Source organism: Gallus gallus, chromosome Z (genome assembly GCF_016699485.2).
Source record: "Gallus gallus isolate bGalGal1 chromosome Z, bGalGal1.mat.broiler.GRCg7b, whole genome shotgun sequence".
NCBI lineage: Eukaryota > Metazoa > Chordata > Aves > Galliformes > Phasianidae > Gallus > Gallus gallus.
In genome coordinates this window covers 4,470,224-4,489,254 of record NC_052572.1, presented here as the reverse complement: position 1 = coordinate 4,489,254, position 19,031 = coordinate 4,470,224, and the positions used below count along the sequence as shown (strand labels likewise).

The window sequence follows — 19,031 nt, the reverse complement described above, 5'->3', positions numbered from 1 at the left end:
CAACAGATGCAGAACCACAAAGGTAAAGGGTAGGGGGATACACCTTTCCTCCTTCCTCCTCTAATAACAGTACACACCAGATGAGGACTGGCATTCCTAAGTGATGCTTTCTCTGGGAAGTGCTCGACATTCCCTCTCCATTAATTCTTCAGAACCAGCCTCACCACATCCGCTCTCCCCACAACTTCACATGAACCCAAACCACCCAAAAAGGTTTCATTCACCCCACTGACCAGCCTGGGCTCATCAGGGTCTCCAGCTGCCACAGAGTGCAGTGTTGCCTCTAAGATCTGTGGGTGGATGTGGGTTTGCATCTGCAGTGAATGCCTGAATGCACTCAGTTCTTTCAAGGAAGAAGCCTTCAGAAAACTGAATTCCTAATGCCATTATGAGGAAGACCGGTGCTGTTTTCTGTGGCATTGAAGTTAAGTGCCTAATTTTGCACAGTGACACTAGAATGGGTCTGAGAGAAGTACTCAGGTTGCTGCAATTGAATGCTGTTTTCTGTGTGCATATTTATGTGTGTGTGTCTACAAATATACAGGTGCACGTGTATATATACACACATGTTCAAATGTATGCTTTATTTTGCTTTGGGTTGTAAAGGTGTTCTGTTTTTGTTATTTTCTTTTTTTTTTTTTCTCACACTCACACAGCACCAGCAGATTCCTGGAGCAGACTGAGATCTGGCTGCTGCCTGGGAAGGGAGGATGAGGTACAAGTCAGGCTCTCTGCACAGCTCGTGCCGTGGGACCAATCTAGCTCTGTGCAAGTCCCTCTGCTGTGGGCTGGGCTGAATATGGGGTCTCTGCAAATTCTGGGGAGGCAGCTGTAGCCAAACAATAGTAATCAATGCTTAGTGTTTCATTTTTCAGACAAGATGCTTTCATGTTCTGCTTCACATGGGGCAACTTTTATTTGGAATTTAGGCTTGAATCTGGATGAGGCAACAGGACAGATGATTTTGTTAAAAGATTTGGAGGCAGAAAAAGAGAAAGGGAGAGAAGAGAAAGACGGTCCCACATGTCACCTTGGCATGATGTCATTTAAAGGGCTCAATGTATTCATTTCTTCTTGCTCGTGGAGAAGACAGGAACCCAATCCCACATTGCTTCTTTTTTCAGTAAAAAATATATTTTATCCCAGTGGAAGAATGTGTTACTTCTTGTCAATAAGTGTCAACAGCTAATCTGTACCTCTCAATAAGACAATGTCATTAAATAATTTAACCTGGAAAGAAACACTGATGGCTGTGAAATAATTTATGGCTTTCAGATGTGTCAAACTTTAGGGCACTGAAGGGAAGAAGTTTTTTGAAATGGACAAGTCTGAGAGTTCTCATAACAAAGAACAGGAGCTCGTGAGATTCCCAAACTAAAAAGGAAAATCAGTGAGAATGAGTATCTATCTTGCATATAGATCATGCATGAGGATATATACCACATGAACGTGTATCTATTATAAGACAACTTGTACAAACATACATTTTCCTTTTTCTTTCCATGAGCTTCTAAGACAGAGCATTAATAACAACAACTTAAGGCAAAGAAGTGGAGCTTTTTACTTCCTCGATGCCTGCATACAGTTGCCAATCTTCTTATTAGACATTAAATAAATATATCAAAAGAAAAGCAGAGACTTCACCAAAATGGTGAGTTTCAATAGAGAGTTAAAGGTGACACTGCAAGAGAAAATGACAGATGCTTAAAAAACAGCTATCATGTATATTAAGAAAGAAAAAAAAAAAGGAAAAAAAAAAAGGAAAATGGGGAGGAATCTACTTAAATAGAGCTGGGTATTGTGTAGTCTGTAAACCTTATTAAGTAAACATGCTATTTAAACTCTCTTGGAAATATGGGAATTGAAGAAAAACACCAGGCTGAATGTGCATAAGCACGTGGCTCTCCTTCTCTAGGGCATTTCCTTTTTCTTTTCTCTCTCTCTCCCTTTCTACTTTTGCTATTTATTTTATTTTATTTTCATTTTCATTTGGCAACTTCTGCATTCAAAGCCCAGAGCTTGGAATTTCATACCTATTTAACACCTGGTTAAGCAACACTTAACCATTGGCACCAGCTGACTGCATCCCCATTAAGCAGAATTACTCTCATCATAGACAGTGGAAATGGAAAAGACCTACCCGGTCATGTAGACCATTATACCACAACCAATGCAGGATTGTTCCATTTAGTACCTAAAGAAGAAGGATGGGCTTGTCAGGGGATGATGACTCAGAAGACTTTGGGTTCCTTCCAAACTCGATGTTAGACTTCCAAGCGACCTCCAGAAAGCCACTTAACCTTGTTGCGCCTCAGTTCCCCATCTCAGCAGCTTCCTTTCTTCCATCTTTTGTTCATTTCACTTATAATTTCTCTTAGGCATTACTTATTTTTCCTTAGGTATGTATGCAGTAGGTATTAGAAAGGCTCCCTGTTTTCAGCTGGAAATACTACATGCAGCTGGAGTTTGTGTAACAGCCTGTGTTCCCTTTAAGGCTTTATGTCTGAGTAATAACACAGATTTTATTCTTTTACTGAAAGGAAAAAAAAAAAAAAGAAAAGAAAAAAAAAAGACAGTAACAAGAAAGCAGGGGGAAAGAGACAGATCGAAGGAGACCTTAATTTGAATTTTGGTATATTTCTTTCTTAAAACTGGTTTAACAACAGAAATTATGAGCTTTACATCTTAGCTTATTTCTCTACACCACAGCCCTTTACTCTTCAGGTCTTCTTGCTTTCATGCTGAACCTGCCTTTTTTGGAACAACACAAGGTACAAACTAGGATCGGAAAATGCATCTGACACAGAGGAATATAAACTGTCAGCTGAAGAAATCTTCACACTCAGAAAACTTACCTGAGTTTATGTTAAATAATTCATATGCTAACACTTCTCACTGGGATCAGCCACGGAGAAATCCCAAGCTGAATTTAACAACAATCAAACAAATGAAAAGAAAAGAAAAGAAAAGAAAAGAAAAGAAAAGAAAAGAAAAGAAAAGAAAAGAAAAGAAAAGAAAAGAAAAGAAAAGAAAAGAAAAGAAAAGAAAAGAAAAGAAAAGAAAAGAAAAGAAAAGAAAAGAAAAGAAAAGAAAAGAAAAGAAAAGAAAAGAAAAGAAAAGAGGAAGGGAGGGGAGGGGAGGGGAGGGGACGGAAGGGAAGGGGAGGGGAGGGGAGGGGAGGGAAGGGAAGGGAAGGGAAGGGAAGGGAAGGGAAGGGAAGGGAAGGGAAGGGAAGGGAAGGGAAGGGAAGGGAAGGGAAGGGAAGGGAAGGGAAGGGAAGGGAAGGGAAGGGAAGGGAAGGGAAGGGAAGGGAAGGGAAGGGAAGGGAAGGGAAGGGAAGGGAAGGGAAGGGAAGGGAAGGGAAGGGAAGGGAAGGGAAGGGAAGTTAGATTTCTGAGAAAACCAGTAAAAGCAATGCTACCTTTGTCTTTTCCATGACAGAGATTTTTATTTATTTATTTTATGCAAAGGTGCACAGTCACACTAGGAACCAATTTTTTTTTTTTTTCCTACATGATAGGACTGTTCTATGTGCTGCCTGACCATTTTATGTTTACAGTAGTCTAAGAATAGACAAGTAGGTGGAAAGAGAGAAGTTACTTTAAGAATAAGCCTTGCTGCCTTAGTGATTTTTCCTCTTCTTTACAGCTAATCGACTAAGACTGATCCATATCACTTATTGTTTGATAGAGGGGAAGATGTTAATGGTGGAGGATGAGGCAACTTTTAAAAATATTAATTAAATGGGAAAAGATATTGTTGTTAACACTGCAAGAGCATGAAGGATTAGCACCCTATGTCATGGCAAAGTTAAAATACAGATGAAAAATTATGGGAATATATATAAGTATATAAATAATGATTTGTCTAATAGCTGCTCATTAACTTATGTGGCTTTATATCAAGTTCAGAAAGAGATCGTTAACTAATATGGGATCTTACAGTCAAGGGTAGGATTAACCCACCAAATTCCCGGCTTGCTAATGTATGAAGCTAAAGAATCTAGAAACAAAATAGTGCCCTGCACAAAGTGATGTCCTTTATTGCCATTTTTCTTTACTTTTCCTTTTCTTTTACTAAGCTACAGAGCTTCACAGCCTTTTTCCCCATCCAGCATAAAATGATATCAGACCCACTGCATGCAATGATATATGCTTCTGCCTTCAGTCAAGAGAAAGTACATCACTATTTTATTGGATGCAGGTCTCAAGAGCTCATGAACTCAACAAACACCCCTATAAATTACTAGAAAGCCATACCAAAGTGTAACAACAATAAACTAGAAATGGCCTAAGTGGCTTTGCTTAGCCAGACCTTCAAATACCACTCTGCAAGAGAGTCCTGTGCTACTTCTATACTCATTGCAGCTATTACTACCTTCTATAAAACCAGATGAATTGTGTCACATGCATGCCATGCACCTTCCTTGTCAAGAAGCAGCTAAAAATACTTATTAATTAATGATAATGTCTAATAAACAACCGTTCTGTAATGTAAATTTTCTTTAATGGTAGCAGTTTCTTGTATGCTGAGGAAATATGCTAAATAATCTGCTTTGCAAATTGACATCCCATCCAGGAGTTAGGAAATACAGTAGAGGAGACGAGGTTCAGAGCCCATGAGGTAAAGTTTACCTTGCTAATGACTTCACTCCAAAGGTGAACGTGCAGTTCATTACTAATGTCCATCTCCTTCTGGATTTCTTTGGCAAGATTGTCAGTGTAGATGTTAATTTAATGCTGATCATGCTGTTCAAAGCATTTGTAATGTGAGCACATGTCCAATATCCACTAGAAATTCAAGTGAGTGCATTAACTCATGTCACATCTACTACCAAACAGCCATTATCTGGTGTTGATTTCCAGTCACTCCAAACCTGAGGGAGATTTAAACCAACTATCTCAACTGGAAAACTATTTGTCGATGAGTGGGCAATGTCTTGATTGCCACAACTGCACTTTTGGAGGTTTCCAGTGCAGTCATTTCACCCAGGAAACAGAAAGCAAGAGCCTTTTCAAACTCCTCCCCATTGTGCATTTGAACAGCAAGAAAACTAGTAGAGTTATCTGGAAATCATCAGTTCTAAACACCTTCTCACACCTGGTTTCTTGCAGAAGTTCTGACATTTGTTGCTTAGAAATTGTTTTCAAAGTTATCTGTGGCTGACTTTTGTATCTGCAGGGGCTGTGGGAAGGAATTTATAGCCTGCTTGGCTTGGACTTCCATGTCTTCCCATAGTAGGTTATTCCACAGTCTTTTCACTGAGAAGTTATTTTGATGTTTATCTCTTTCTCCTAATTTCAACCTATTATCTTAGTTATTTCCCCCTTGGGTAATTGTGTTCCTCCCTGGGTGTTTGCACTGTTCAGATGTTTGCAACTGGCTCTCTCTCCCCCCTCAGATGTTGCTCAGCCCTGCTGTGCATATTGCCAGTTGTTCTTGTAAACTTTCCTTCTAAATCAACCCCTCCAGCTCTCTAATCATTTTTGTTGCACTTCTCTGAACTCCCTCCAGTTTGTCTTCATCTCGCTGGTAATAACTTTGCCTATGTGTCATTTGGCATTTTCTCCTTATCACATTCCAGCAGAGCATCAAACCTTTTGCCCTGTTGCTGCGTGCTGTTGTCAGGTAGAATGGACTTGAGTGATTGACGTAATCCCTTAATTTGCCGGAGGGGCAGTTTTAGATTTTTGTAAACCAGTAAATTGGTGATTTGAGCCAAATATGATGCTGAGAAGGGGGGTTATTCACTCATCTCGTCTAAACAAAACTGGAGATGATTCTGTGGATTTAAATCCAACGAGCTCCTGGGTATTTTTCCCTGCCGTTTCTGATGTTGGAATAAAACATCAGTGCTAATTTGATGGCTTTCCAAGCAAAATTTGAAATTCAGACAGACAAATCTATGTTCACAGGCCTGGGTAGGTTCCTTTGTTTCAGTGATGGAAGAAAGAGGTAGAATCAGATTTTCAGGCTAGAAGAAACCACTCCTGCACCACCCCAGCTCTCAAGAACTGCCCCAGTCCTTCCCCCATGTCACAACCCAAAAGGAAATGTTGATCTTGTAGGCATGTCCTTGCTGTTTCCTCTGCCTTACACCAAGAGGTTGGCTTCCATCTTCTGTTCTTCTCTGAACTCTAAATTTTGCCATGTTTATGCTCTGTCTTGTACTAATGCTGTCTTGTTTTGTTCGTAGAAAACAATCCCCCTCCTGATTGGAAACTGTCCCGGGGTGTCAGGGAGCTGGAGGGGTTTACTCTCTACCTCACTAACCTCCCTTTTTATCACCAAGTAATTTTAATGTGTTGCAGACTTAATTCAGTTTCACTGTCATTTCTGAGAAACTTGTCTGCCTGAAGACATCCTATAACTTGAATACCCCTTCCATGTTGAGGGCTTGCAGGCTCCCTCCTAAGGTTTTAAAAAGACTGAATTCTCCGAGCAAAAGATCTCTATGACAAAAGATTGCCTACCTTTCCCATGATTACATTCCCAAAGGTGAATGCCAATGTGTCAACAGAAGGAAATATTTCTCCTGCTTTCTTCAATAATTTATTGGCGTTCACAGCTTTCCCCTTCATGATGACTGCTCCTGCAGCTCTAAGAATACCAGCTCTACTGAGAGACTGAAATTTACTTGTCACAGGTCTCCCAGGCAGTTGTGAGTTGCATGGTACAGACAGGCTCCTCACTAGCAAAATTAAAGAAAGGATGGGGAGCAAATATGCAGCCCATAAAACTTTAAAGGAAAACCTAAATTCAGATGATTCATTTTGCAGGTAGACAATTTTATCTGGGGAGGAGAAAGAAAATAAAGTAAAAGAAGAGAGAAGAGAAGAGAAGAGAAGAGAAGAGAAGAGAAGAGAAGAGAAGAGAAGAGAAGAGAAGAGAAGAGAAGAGAAGAGAAGAGAAGAGAAGAGAAGAGAAGAGAAGAGAAGAGAAGAGAAGAGAAGAGAAGAGAAGAGAAGAGAAGAGAAGAGAAGAGAAGAGAAGAGAAGAGAAGAGAAGAGAAGAGAAGAGAAGAGTAGTATTCCCAGTATTCCCCATTCCCAGACCTCACTATCTCACTGCCAGCACAGAGATGTAGGACATATGGAATGGATGGAATGGACTCAGCGTCTCTATGAACTGTATGGAATGAGACGCCCTTTTCAGCTACAGCAGCATCGGCCTCAATCCCTTTATCTCCCAGTTTTTAAATGAAGAAAATTCCCAGTAGGGCTGGTCTTATCAAAGTTAGAGATGCTCCATGGATCACTCTCAATTTTGTGTCCCAGATCCCAGTTTCCTAATCATGCAGGAGAGAGTGAAAAATTGATTAAACTGAATAATTCATTACTGGAAGATGCTCTGATACAATCTCGAAAATGGCTTTATGAGAGCTTGTTTTGAGTAAATAACCAGGTTTAACTCAAATTACCTATTTCTTTTTTTTCAGTATCCAATCATAACACAAAGCTTGACCCCAGCTCTACTCCAGCACTGCACCTGGGCTACCATGCCTGGCCTTTCACAGGAACAGCCTATTGTCATAAGCTCACATCTGGCCAGACAAAAGCTGGGGTAGAAGAGCCCAAGTCATTCCATACCCATCCGCATTGACCAAATCTACAATCCAGCTGCTGCAGCACTAATGAAAAGGTCTTAGCTAGCACTCAGTGCAAATGAATGTTCCTGTGGCACATCAGAAATGAAATCGATGAGCTCTAAGTTAACATCACAGCAGGTCAATTGTATTTATCAGTTTGGCAGCTTGGGTATTTTTGTCTATACATGTTTTCCCAAGAAAAGAATGGCTTTTAGTTCAAAAGCATTTGATGATTTTTTATGCTGTGCTGGGTGTTTCTAGGGTTATTTTCAGGGAGGAAAAAAAAAAAAAAAAAGGTTATTTGCTTGCTCTGTTTTTTGTTTTTTTTTTTCTTCTGCCTTCTTTTATGAAGACAAGGAGAAAATACATTTTTTCTTTTTCATTTTTTTTTTAAGTTTTACACTTTTTCTTCTAAATGGATAAATCTTGGAATTGCTTTAAACATGTATAAGTATAACCTTATACCAAGATCTCCAAAGAGTCAGTCACAAATAGCTTTGCAAAATCTTTTTTGATGAAACACTGAAATAACATTTAAAATATTTTCCTCTTTACAAGGCTTTGATTTCCCTGCTATCACAAGCTGGCCATCCTCTAACACCCCTCTGTCTCCTCTCTGCTTCCCACAACCCTCACCACCCACATCCATTCCAGGCTCCTCCTGCCAGTGTACTGAATACTTTATTAGCGTTACATGGAAACCAGACGTCCTCTTCCATTAAACACACTGCAGGTTTGCAGCAGTTGCTTTTTCTGCTTCAAAAGGCAGATCTCCCCTTTCTCTCTCTGAAAACAAACAAAAACAAACAAACAAACAAATAATACAATTTTTGAAATAAATATTATTTTAAATTAAAACACAAAAAAAATACTTAGTTTTTGGTCAATTAAAGCTATTCATAAGAACTAATAGAAATGCAATGCAAAGCTCATCCTTAACAGTACAGTGTGTTCTGAGAAGGGGCAGTTTGCCCTCAGTTCTCATAGACAGCTAGATCAATTAGTTTGCCATGGCCAGCCACTGGTGATATAAAGCATTTCAGAAGTAATTAATCCTTAATTATCCATACACTGTGGAATGCATACCTGTGAAGGTGCAAAGTGAATGTGTCATCAGTAGCTTGAGGGGACAAGTTTCTGGGTAGAAAGAAAAGGTGAACAAAAGTAAGATCACCCGTGATATCTATTTCCAGACTAAAACAAAACATGCTGAAGCATGGTGAGGTGCATGCTTTACCAGTAGGAAAAAACAGCCACCAACCATCATCCGTTGGAATGGGAATGAGCAGCTCTCAGGTGACACATTGCACCAGTCATATACCATTTGCTTTATTTCAGAGTGTCCAGACAGAGATGTGGAGTGGGACAGCTCTTTCTGCAGTCTCATTCTGGAGACACTCAAAACCAAGACCTGTGTTGCCCTTATGGAAATGCTAGACTGCTTTGGAGAAATGTGAATGGCCTGGAGAACCTGGACATACCTGAATCTGAGGAGAAACAGTCACTCTAACAGAGAACAGACTTTTACAAAAAAAAATATTGTCTGGGAAGCCACATCCCAACCCAGAAACCCAGTAGCTTTCTCATCATTGCAGGATATAAACCTTTATGTGTCAGGGCTTGAACTACCCTCTAATTAACCAAGTTGAGGAAGAAACTTCCCTGTAGGCCAGTTACTCCATATCTGCCTTCTGCAGAGTTTCTTGTGTGTTCCTCTGAAACAGCTGCCAGGGGCCACTCCAGGGGAAACGCCAGGCAGTGGCTCAGTCCCCTTATCTGCTTGAATATGCAGCTCTGGATCTCACAGTCCCTTTCTGATTCTCCCTTATTGGAAGCCCCAACAATTTGTGTTGCATTGTCCACTTCACACCTGATACAAATATTAATATAAATAAATAAATAAATAAATTTTAAAAAACCCTCACTTTGCTGTTTTGGTTTGCTTGTCTTTTTTTTTTTTTTTTTTTTTTGGGGGGGGGGGGGAGGGGCTGCTGTTATTTTGTTTATTTGTTGTTGTTGTTATTTTTCATAATAAAAGCTAGGCACATTAAATTGGACACGGACAAGTAAACCAGTTTGTAATGATATGTTGAACTTCCCATAGCAAGAGTAGGTAATTTGGCTCCATTCTGAATTTAGATTTTTAATTTTCCTGTCACAGAAAGGGTTTTTCAGCAGAGGCTTTGGATTCACAATAGCTGCAGGCATTTAATCTGCAGAGGTGCTCCTGAGGATACACACCGTAGCATCTACTGTCTTTGGTTTGCATCCAGAGAGAGGAGGAGGAGGTGAATTTGGAAGGGGTCCAAGGGAAAAAAAAAAAAAAAAGAAGAGAGGGAGAGAGAAAAAAGAAAGCAGTGTTGCTAATTTCACACATTTATGTAGCTGGAACATGTGCCTAGCAGGTAGTACGATGCCGTTAAATGTCTCCATGGACTTAAGGAGGTCCCTTGGAATTTAACCTCAGCTCTCCTACTGATTCCATAAACACAGTACTTAAATTTCTAAAAAGTAATAAATGTATTCTTTGAAGATGTGTAGGGCAGGAAAATGTTTCAACAAATATGCAACATCCACCTTCTTCATCTGTTTTATTATTTAGTTGCTATATATATATATATATATGTACACATATATGTATGCTATTGCATTGGACCCCTATTTCCTTGTTTTTAAAATGAGAATGAACCTGTCTTCTTCTGTATTCCCTATGTAGAAACACACAAGGGAAGAGCTACTCCATACAAACAAAACAAAACACCTAACAAGCAAACAAACTCAAGACAAGCCATAAATGGGACAAGCTTCATATTCAGGCTCTTTCATGCATGCATTTCTGCCATCGGTTCCAAAGAATGCTTATCAGTATGATGGTTGATCATATGCGGTTGACAGATAGATAGATAAATAGATAGATAGATACATAGATAGATAGGTAGATGGATGGATAGATATATAGATAGAAACTTCTCTCTCTATAAGAAACCATTCTGATGGCCACCTCATTAAGACACCCCTGAAAATCCATGGCTCCCTTGAGCTTGACACTCAATGTACAGTTTCCCCAGAAGTGTTGTTTTTATGAAGGTGATGTTATATGTGAGTATGTTATTATCCAACTTATCACCTCCTGGCTCCCAGCTGGATGCTCTGACTTTATGCTGGATGCAACTGCTCATGCAGCAGAGTGAGAAGAAGAGGTTGTGTGCCTACAGCGCACAGCCTGGTATTGTCAGGCAAAAACACCTTTGTGAAGGTTTGAGCTGAAATGCTGGAACATGAGGAAAAGAGGCTGAAGTAAGGGTGATCCTTCCCCCATGGTTCTGGACAGAAAGAAGAAGCAATCTGTAGCTGTGCGGAAGGGCTTAAATTATGGCATAGCGTTTGTCAGAGTGCCTCTGTCAAAGTTGTAAGCAGACAAGCAGATTAAGCAGCTTGCCCAAGGCCGCAGAGGAAAGCTGTGTCAGCATGGAAGCAAGAGCAGATCCCAGCCCAAAGCTTCATCTGCAGGGGTCCACATGGGGAGGCAAAACTGAGCTCTGCAGCACCACTGAAGCATGACTTCACTGCTCCAGTTATTGCAAACCACACTGAAGCACTGGGGCAAAGGAGGTGAAGTGATTTATGCAGTTTTACAAGAACACCCTGATTCCAGCTCTTCCTCCTTCAAAATATTTGACAATGGCCCTTTAAGCCTTGTAAAGAGCCTGCCTTTACTTCTTCCTTTTGTTACTGCTTGCAAAAAAAAAAAAAAAAAGCATGCTCACTTTTCTTTTGAAACTTCTCTTCAACAGCGGTGGTCCCAGAATTATTGCTAATTTCCTGCAAGGAATTTGTTCTTTGAAATGTACTGTATGGAACTTTTCATTTTCTTTGCTTTTCTTCTTCATTATTTTCTATCTGAGGCTGGTGCTGAGTCTGTTGAGAACATGTAAGTGTGTTGCTTTTGAATGCTGCAAAGTAAATGCTGAAAATGACAGCTTAAATGGAATCATTAAAGCAGATGTAAGCATTATCTGAATGCTTCTGAAGTCTCCTATGAACAGCAATAGCATCTTTATTTTCTCTCCTGATGCATGCACCTTTTTAAAGAGAGCTGACAACCCATTATTTCTTACTTTCTCCCCATTTTGAAGGCTGAACTTACTATGTTCATATCTTAAAGCTATAACCCATTTGCCAGAAAATGTCTGAAAATCTCACCAAAATAAAGGCATGGTGCAACAGTGACTATGACATATTGCTGATATGTACTGATCAATTTAAGCTATTAAGCAAAAGGGAAATACATAGCAAAATGTTAACCACTGACTTAAAGGGAATGTACTCCTTTTTATTAGCAGACAAACTGTATGGATCTGGAAGCTGCCACTGACTCCTCAAATTAAAATCTGATTATTGATTAAAACAAGTTTCACCTCACTTTGTCACTCACTAAGGATTACTCATTCCATATTCCAATAAACAAAGCAGAGAGAATCATTTTGAGGTGATTTGTTTCATCTCCCTCAGCTTGGGGTGAGTCATCAGTACTTCCTCTCTTCTGGGAAAGGCAGGAGAAACCTAGAGAGGAAGTTCATATCTAATGAATAATCTAATCATAATCCTAAATTAAATATCCATCCTTCCAACAGTTAAAACTAGGTGATAGGAATCATGTTCATTCTTTGGTTGGTTACATCAAGACCAGGATTTAGCAACATCTTAGCAAAACTAATCTATTCTGAAGATTGCACTAAACAATGACACCAAAGTTCTACTGAAGAATGACTGCTCAGGGTGTGCAGCAGCATTCAGCTGCTCTGCACTGTGCCAGCACCAGGCCACGATCTGGGAAAGCTCAGACAAGATGACAGATAGGCTAGGTGCAACTGACATGCTGCCATCTCTTCTTCTCTTGACACTGAACTCATGTTCATACATTAGCCCATTAGCCTGTCCCTTCATTCACACTTGTGAAGCCCAACAACAAGCTGGAGGCATAGGCTGACTCAATTTTCAGGTAATCTAGGTCACTCCAGGAAGACACATGGTCTCTTGTATGCTTCTGAATGAGGTAAATGTCATTTTATTGAGTTTAACTTAAATATTGTAGCTGAATATTAGTCTGGAAAGCCTGACACTGGGATGTTTGTTACATTAGTGTGGTCTCAGCAGTGTGGTTTTTCAGATCATTCCTGGAGACTATCTGTGTAGTTGCATGTCATTCCATCAAATGCTAGTCACTGCATTTGCTGGGCTGAACCCTGTACCTGTTCAGGTTACTCAATCCAATTCACTGTCATTTGTCAGATCTTAGAATCCATAGAATCATAGAATGGCCTGGGTTGAAAAGGACCACAATGATCATTTAGTTTTAACTCCCCTGGTATGTGCAGGGTCACCAACCACTAGACCAGGCTGCCTAGAGCCATATCCAGCCTGGCCTTGAATGCCTCCAGGGATGGAGTTTCAGTGCATCACCATCCTCTGTGTGAAAAACTTCCTCCTAATATCTAACCTAAACCTTCCCTGTCTTAGTTTAAAACCACTCCCCCTTGTCCTATCACTAACCACCCTCGTAAACAGTTGTACCCCCTCCTGTTTATATGCTCCCTTCAAGTATTGGAAGGCCGCAGTGAGGTCTCTCTGGAGCCTTCTCTTCTCCAAGCTAAACAATCCCAGTTCCCTCAACCTTTCTTCACAGGAGAGGTGCTCGAGCCCTCTGACCATCTTAGTGGTCCTCCTCAAGACTTGTTCCAAGAGCTCCACATCTTTCTTGTGCTGGGGGCCCCAGGCCTGGATGCAGTACTCCAGATGGGGCCTCACAAGATCCGAGTAGAGGGGGACAATCACCTCCCTCTCCCTGCTGGCCACCCCTTTTTTAATGCATCCCAGAGCACAGTTGTCTTTCTGGGCTGCAAGCACACACTGCTGACTCATGTCCAGCTTCTTGTCTACCAGGACACCTAAGACCTTCTCTGCAGGGCTACTCTGAAGGAGTTCTTCCCTCATTCTGTATAAATACTTGAGATTACCCTGGACCAAATGCAACATCTTGCACTCGGCCTTGAACCTCATTAGGTTCACATGGTCACACTTCTCCATCCTGTCCAGGTCCCTCTGGATGGCTTCCTTTCCTCCCAATTTATTGACTCCACTTCGTGTAGTCTGCAAACTTGCAAATTTCAGTCAAATCCTACTGAGTTTGTGTAGTAGCAAGCTCTGAGATGGAATAGTCCATGGGTAAGATAAGAAGGCTGACAGCCAACTAGAGATGCCACAGGTCAAAGTGATCAGTAGGTCTGGTGGACCAGATACGGGGTAGACTGTGACCAAGGTCAGTTGCTGAAGTGAACTTTATGTACACCTGATGACAGTGAACATCAAACCAGTCTTACTTGGATAAAGGGTTTGGAAGGTTTGTTACTGCACAGTCAGGTAGGATACTCTCTAGGTATTTTGTTAATGGGTGAGAGGCATGAAACTGTATTGCTCACTGAACAGTACAGACAGCCTGACACCTGAGATTACACCATTGTACAAGTTTCATTTATATTGAGCTTGGAAAGGATTTTGTTTACTTGCTTGCTTGTTGTGTATGTGTTTGTTTTTTCCCCAACAAAATAAAGAAGAAAGATACAAAGGAAAGCTGAGAGACTGCCAATTATGGATTATGTTGAGAACCATGCAGGCATGTTGGAAACTTTTTTATATACTGTATAAGCAACAGCTCTGTGCCTAAGGAAATAAGCAGACAGAGAGGTTATATCTATATTTACTGAAGCTAGCAGGTCCTGGACCTGGCCCTGCACGTTTGTATTGTCCTTGTAGAGTCAGATATAAGTACATACAGATGTCTGATTCATAACCTATGCTGTGCCTCACTGGAGGCATTGGTTTAGGACCTGGGTGGCCTCGGTTTTATTATTAGTGCTTCCACTGGCCTGCTGCTCAGCAGTAGGTAAATGAGGTCATTGCTTTGTGATTTCATTTCCTTTGGCAAAATATAGATAAAAACTGTTTTAATCTTGCTGATGAAAGGTGGTATGATGAATAGCATTCTTACCAGTCTTGCCTTCCTTATAGTAGGGGTCTTTGTGAATCCATTCTATTAACAGCTTTAAGGACACAGAAATCCCTATATAAATTAAACACAAAATCTTGGCAGTGCCACGAAACTGCAATTAGGAAATGGAAAAGCTATAGTTTTCAGAGTAACAATAGACTTGCCCACATGGCATATCGTGCATAGATTTGAGTATGCATTTAATAGTCTGACTGGTAATAAAAATAGTATATAGATACAATATGTTTGAATTATTATTGCTATGCTGGAAGAACCGCACTGTTACTGTACCCTGGCTCTTGTGTGCTTAAATTTGTGACTTCGCTGTTGCACTCTCAGACTTGTTTGCATTCAATTTCTTTGAGCTTTCTAAATTAGGTATGTATGCAGTGCTCTGTGTTGAAACTAAATCAATTGATTCTTAATAGTCATGTGGTGTTAATATTAAGCCAATTAGGCTCAAATTAACACATATTTATTTAAGCAATGCCTTGATCTTGTAAAGGACTTAAGCATGTATTTTGAACTCTAGCTTAGCAAAGTTGCTAAGTGCATCTGGGATATAAACACTGTAAGACATACTTCAGCTTTCTAAGTTAATTACTGAAGCAAATGAAGTGGCACAACAAAGGTATATGAATAAATGACATTTCAGGGAAAAAAAAAAAAAAAGAAAGAAAGAAAGAAAGAAAAGAAAAAGGAAAGAGACAGACATTCCTTTGTCAGATTAGATACATGCACTAGGTTTATCTATCTGTGGTACTGGTGTCTATCCTAGCATTTCTTTTGGATGTCTTGCAAGTACTGGTAATGCTACCTCAAGGACAATTCACCTCGCTGTCAGTTAGACACGTACTGGCTGATCAGACATACATCTCTGGTTTTCATTGGTTAAATCTCCACTGACTTCAGTTGTCTCATATGTGGACTCATACCTGAGGACACATGTGTATAGACTCCTTTAAGTATCCAGACTGGAAGCTGAGCAATATCTATCTCTGTAAAAGGATTCATTGAATATTCCCTTTGAGGAGCCTAAAATATTTACAAACATGCAAATCTTAAGCATTCGATTGGAATCATTACAAATCTAAGCCATGTCTTTCATTCTAGCATAATTAATGTTTCCAAACAATTAGCATTTCCAAGTCCTTCTCCTATCACTTTTCCAAGACACTGTCTCCCTCTTTAGTTAGATGCTGTGAAAACTTTCATAATCAAGATATATACTATTTACTTACTTTTTTTTTTTTTTTTTTTTTTAATCCAAAGACTTAGACATATATTCGAGTAACATTGGCTTAACAAATTACTACCCATCTGCCAGTGTGGCTGTTCAGATGCTAACAACTACCTATCTACATACACGCTCTTAGACTCCAGACACGAAATGACATTATGGGATGGCTTAATACTGTATAACATTGCCTTAGAAATGCTTACTGGTGTGCAACACGTTGTTAATCCCCCAAAACACAATCTTCTTTTTTTTTTTTTTTTTTGGCTAGATCATGGCCATGACGTTTTTTCTATGGAGCTCCTCTGTTTTCTGAGTGCACAGTCAGCAGAAGAACAAGAGATGAATTAAAAAAGATGTAGAGGGGCAGATTTGTGTAGGGTCTGCAGGGGCAGAGGTTGTCTTCAGGGGCAGAGGTTGTCTCCAGTGTGTAGTTCCATAGCAATATGCAGCTGCAGATAGGTACAGACAGAGCAGAAAGATCTCCTGCTCTCTGGTTTGTTTGTTTGTTTGTTTGTTTGTCTCCTTCAGCTGTGGAGATCTGCAGGGATGTAATAAGGCTAGATGTTGCCCCAGGTCATTGTGATCACAAAGTTGTGACCTCAAAAGGAAACAGTGCACAGCTCTGCTTTATGATCAGTAGAATGAATTGAGAAAAGCATTCAAATTCATTTGCAGAGTAATTTTGCCACAGTTTGCAGAGGACTTCTAGGGATGTATTTAGCACATAATCTTGCCCCATCATAATATGACTATACTCTCCAGTGGGTGACAAAGCGCTCTGGGGCATCTAATTCAAAGTGTGACAGTTTTACACTGTTGGGAAACAGCATTTGGGGGTGGCATGTGCTCTGCTGGCATCTGAGGGTAAATACAGCAGGATATGTGGCAGTCTGCAACTGGGAGCTACATTATGCATGTGCTGGGAACAGCAAGCCAGTGCCACAATGCAATTACAGCTTTAAACCGTGCCCAGTGTGTCTGTTCGGCAGCAGCAGACAGACAGCTCCAAATCATTATTTTTTCTGCTTACTTAGCTTCTGGTGATTAGGTTCGCGTTTTGCAATTGTGGTGACTAAACCCATTAAGGTGCAATTTAAAGAAAAAACTCATAAATACTGTACAAAGGTAGTATTGACGTACCTAAATTTTATTAAAAAAAAAAAAAAAGTGGAAAAAAAAAAGGAAGGAGACTAGGTTTCCAAACCAAGCAATCCATCTTAGAAGACTCTGCTATGTGCAGTAACTTCTGCAGTATGAATAAATATGCATAATCAAAAAGAGAGCACAGCTCGCTTCTCTCTATTGCTCATTTGATATACCTCTTCATGTCATATCCACTTTCACATAAACAACACAATAATAAAACATCTGCATTGCTAAATAACACTACTGTGTTCTAATTCCTCTGGAATGACATGAATAAGAACATTCTACTCCTGTTTATTAGAATTTATTGATGACATGAGTGTGTAAAGCAGCAGAAGGCATAATTAATCCTGGTACAGCCCCAAGTTACACTTCCAGACTTGACAAGGTTCACTCTTGGCTTGCATTACTTCCCTTGTTGCACAATAGCATCAGGGACTTTGGCAAGGTACAGATGTCCTGATAAGGGAGTGGCAGGAAGGCAGTTTGCTCCTCAGTTCCAGCTCTTACAGATGTGAAGGAAGTTATGGTTTGGTGAGGAATGATCAGGGAATCTGGAGTGCTTGGTAAAAAAAGAAAATAGGCAGCCCCTTGCTTGAGACAGCAAACAGCATGCTAATGAAGCTTACAGATGATGTTCTGTTGGGAGGAGTATTGGGACCTGTCAGGGTAGAGTAATAATACTAGCAGATTTAGAGAAATTAGAAATAAGAGGTGAAAATAACAAAATAAGATCAATCTTGGGGAAGACAATTTGAATCACAAAGGCAGCTGGAAGGAAAAGCTGAAAACAAGGCATAATGTTGAAATAAGTCTAGAGGGGATAATGGATGAGGAAATAAACATTGTTTGCAATGGGATGTGGCCATGAAAACAATGGCATGTGTGGAAATCTAGCCCCCAGTTCAGTTCACCTTATCTGTCCCTCTCTGAAGCCACAGAATATATGAACGCCTTACAGCTCTAGACTACACAGTTTAGCTACCAATGCACTGGGGTACTTAAACACATCCTTAAGTGCTGAAGCCAGTGATCTGGATCCTAAGGGCTTCTTGCCTGTCCCTCAAGGCAATGGAAGGCCACCAGGCCTCCCAATGGTACAGATCTCAGTCCCCTACTAAACCACATTCCTTGCTAAGGGTCCACAACCTCTTTACTTTTATATATGAGATTGCTCATCGTGCCTATGGGGCTGGACCTGAGGCAGACATCTGGTGGATGGGAGCACGAAGAACATGTACTTCTATGTGTATTCCAAAGAAGGATGAATACAGTGCTCCCTTGAGAAGATGAGGAGAAAAATCAGTGATTTCTCCCTTATCTGATGGATTTGAACCCACTATTAACTGGGTGAAAAAAGCTCTGGAAAGGAAAATCCTTGAGACTCTTCCATTGTTTTTTGTACAAGATATCAAATCCTGAATGGTGCTATAATAGACAGCCCTCAGACCCCAGAAAGTTCAGGTATTTTCCATTCATCTTTTTTCCATCTCATTCTCCACAGTATTCCTCCTCTCTTCCTGGGATGGAAGGACCAGTTTATGGCCCAATAATTAGAGGAAAGGAAGATGGTAACTGCTTCCAAGAGGAATACTTTAACTCTTAAATTCCTGGTCAGTCAAGGTTCCCTGCCATGACTGCTTTTTACTAAAGGGAAAAGGCCTGCACTGTTTGACTGGGCCTAGGCCTTTTCTCTACCTTCAGCATTTCCATGTCACTCCCTATTCACTTGCTTTGTACATGAATCTGAGGCACCAAACCAAGAACTCTGTTGCGTTCTTTCAGTGCCTTTTTCAGATGATGCAATGCTGAATACTGTGGCACTGAACCATTTTATGGTGCAAGTTGTAAAAGCTGATGTTATTAGTTCTAAGAGCTCCGGCTCATGCCTTTGTCACGAACAAGATGGGAATTGCTATACAAAGATACTATGTCCGGAAGAAGATATATGCTTCTCTATGTATATACACAAGCTGGGGACTGTCACTACTGAAATTGTATGTTCACTC

The 19,031-nt window shown here is 40.3% G+C and overlaps 1 long non-coding RNA gene across 1 annotated transcript in view; it reads right to left on the bottom strand.

The window, feature by feature from the left end:
* Positions 1 to 8,150: 8,150 nt before the first annotated feature.
* The window catches only part of LOC107051913, a 60,791-nt gene continuing 49,910 nt past the window's right edge, over positions 8,151 to 19,031 (bottom strand). Inside the window, exons 3-4 of the long non-coding RNA XR_005843016.2 lie at positions 8,675 to 8,725; positions 8,151 to 8,374 (exon numbers count right to left, since the gene is read on the bottom strand). This is a non-coding gene — a long non-coding RNA (uncharacterized LOC107051913). The remainder of the gene's footprint in view (positions 8,375 to 8,674; positions 8,726 to 19,031) is intronic.